A 3,224-nucleotide genomic window follows, 5' to 3' on the forward strand; every position below is an offset into this window, starting at 1 on the left:
GGAATAGTGGAAAGAATATTGAACTTGAAAGCAGAGGACTTGGGTTAAAAATGTAACACAAACCCTTCCTATCTTACCTTTGGCAAGTACCATAATATCTCAGGACCAAAGTTTCTAAGAGAAGGAAAGTGGAGGGTAGCAGAGTTAGATTAGAAGACCTCCAAAGTCCTATCTGTAAAGCTCTAATTCTATGAAGTCATTCAATAAAAAATGTATAGCTGAAGTCTTGGGCTAGATGAAAAGTTTATGGCTCACAGTGCTCTATGTCTCTCCCTATATACTCATTGCTTTCCAAACCATCTTTCCATGGAGTATATTTTCACGGCTAACTGAGTGAAGCAAAATATCTGAATTATAAGTACATATAACATAATGCCTTTGTATGAAATATTTCACTTATAAAAATCTGGGTAATCTCTCAGGTCCCATCCAGCTCTAGCACTCCTTTGAAAAAAAATTACCTCTAACTTCTTAACTTGTATCTGTAATGAATTTAGGTTCTGAAGGCTGATGTCTGTACAAGAAAATGATTTTAAGAGGTTTACAAAAGTTCACTCTTGGAATTTCTTGCTATGTGCCCAGCACCATGTCAATTTCTGTAGTAGAGATGAGCATTCAAGACACTCTACCTAACATCAAGGAGTTTACAATTTAAAGATGAAACAAGATTAATGTGCTTGAAAAGGAATAACAAAAGCTCAGAGTTGGAAGGGACCTCAGAGGCTATGAAATACAACCTATATATGAGCAAGAATTCAATGAAATAAAATTAAGCACATTTATTATCTAGCATATTCAACACTCTGTGTTAGATGTTGGGCAAGGTTTGAAAACTGGATCAGACACTATCATCAAGGTTCATCTATGTTAAACATGATAATAAATGTACACATAAGCACATATGATTTGAGGACAAAGAAAGAATTGAAACCTAGGAATCTGATAATGTTTCACAGAGGAGTGATATCTGAACTGAATCTTAAAGGAATCAAAGTTTCAGGGATGAACAAATCAGGAGAGAATGAATTCTAGGCATGGGAGATTCATGGTTCAATTTTGCTATTAAAAAGTATGAAGAAAAATTGTATAAATTAAGGTTTCAAAGGAGATGAGATCCTGAATAGATGGTGGAGTAAAAGGTAACCTAGGACATATCTACTCCCCAAATACATTAAACAAATAAGAAAAAAAAATCCAAGATAAAGTAAATATATCAATGACAAAAAAAGGAAAGAATTCACCTGAAATTATTTTTTCCAGAAAAAAGCAAACTTTATGACCAGGCCATCGCTCTTAGTGCTGTCATACCCAGTACCCTCCTTACAGGCCAGTAAAGAACTGGTTAATTCTGCCGAAAAGGATCAGGTCTACATTAGGAGAGAGGTGTGGGGCGGCTAGGTGGAGCAGTGGATAGAGCACCGGCCCTAGAGTCAGGAGTACCTGAGTTCAAATCCGGCCTCAGACACTTAACACTTACTAGCTGTGTGACCCTGGGAAAGTCACTTAACCCCAATTGTCTCACAAAAAAAAAAAAAAGAAGAGAGAGGTGAAGAGACTCAATTATAATGTCTTCTCCTCAAATAGGCTCTGGAATATCCATACTTCCTTTCATTATAAGGACTAGAGAAATTCTATTTTGGAGAAGAGGATGAAACTTAGAAGACTGGGACTGGTAAAGGTGAAGAATAAATGTGACTACAATGATCCCTGGATGCTCCCTTCATCAGTGTGGCAAAATATTGCTCTCATTTCTTGAGAAAGACCAATCTTACATCATGCTAGTGGTCAGAAAAAGCAGTTATCAAATGCTAGAAGTCACAAAAGAGGGCAGACAAAAAAGAAAACAGAGTTCACATGAATTGGTCATGTAACTAAAAAATCCTAGAAAATGAAGTCCCCAACTAAACACTAAGTAGAAATCCTGAAAATCAAAGGAGAGATTAATAAGATTAAAAATAAGAAAACTATTGAATTAATAATTAAAACTAGAAACTGGTTTTATGAAAAACAATAAAAATAGATAAATTATCAGTTAATTCGATCAAAAAAAGGAAAGACAAAAGCCAAATTACTCATATCAAAAATGAAAGGGGTAAATTCACCATCAATGAAGAGGAAACTAAGACAATTATTAAGAACTATTTTGCCCAATTATATGTCAATATTTGACAGTCTAAATAAAAATAACCCCAAACCACACCATTACTTCAATATCTTTTTTAAATTATTAAAAATATCAAACATGTTAGAAACCCTAAAAAGCATGGTGGTGGATAGATAATTTAAAAAAAAAAATATGCCACAAATAACAAAGTCGCATTATTTAGAGAGAAGAAAAACCAGTGATATTTTTCAGTTCAAATAAGAGTAAAGTTACATTGCCCTCATCTCCATAATTATTTTATATCACTCTAGAAATGTTCCCTATAAAAATAATATAAGAACTCCAAATTAAAGGTATAATTATCTGCAAAGGCAACAAAATTATCTGTATTTGCTGATGTAAAAAATGAAACAAAACAAAGAATGAGTGAGTGCATGAGTTGAGATGTTCGTTATCAATACTAAAATAGAATATTAAAAAAATTCCAGAATTTATCCACAGCCCTAACAGAAACCGAAAAGTAATGGAAAGAGGAGAGATTCATACAAAATACCTAACTGCACATAAGGTATCTGGGCAGTTCATACTAATCCATATAAAAGCTTTCTTTACAGAAGTAAAAACAGTCAAATAATTAAAGAAATATTCACTACTCCTGAATAGAAAGCACTACTGTGTGTTCGTGTGTGTGTGTGTGTGTGTATAACCAAAATTAATTAACAAATTAAGTACTATATCAATAAAATTTTGAGAAAATATTCTATATAAAATTTTTATACAATTTTGAGCAAACAATACATCAGATATTCAAAGATGAGATAATAAGAAAATAACAAATGTCAAAGCAGGCACGTTGACGCACGGTTGATAGACCTATGAATGAGCACATTTCCATTAGGGGAAAAAAAATTCAAATTCTTCACAACAAGTTGCTAAGCAGTGCACATGCTCTTTGACTTAGCTATACCACTGTCAGGCCTTTTCCCAAGAGAAATCAAAGAATAGAGGAAACAGTCATATATGTATAGAAAATTGATAATAATTCTTTGTGTGATAGAAAAAAAATGAAATAAAAAATTTATCCAACAGTTAAGGGATGACTGAATTACTTATGGTACAT

Source organism: Dromiciops gliroides, chromosome 1 (assembly GCF_019393635.1).
Source record: "Dromiciops gliroides isolate mDroGli1 chromosome 1, mDroGli1.pri, whole genome shotgun sequence".
In the NCBI taxonomy this organism is placed as follows: domain Eukaryota; kingdom Metazoa; phylum Chordata; class Mammalia; order Microbiotheria; family Microbiotheriidae; genus Dromiciops; species Dromiciops gliroides.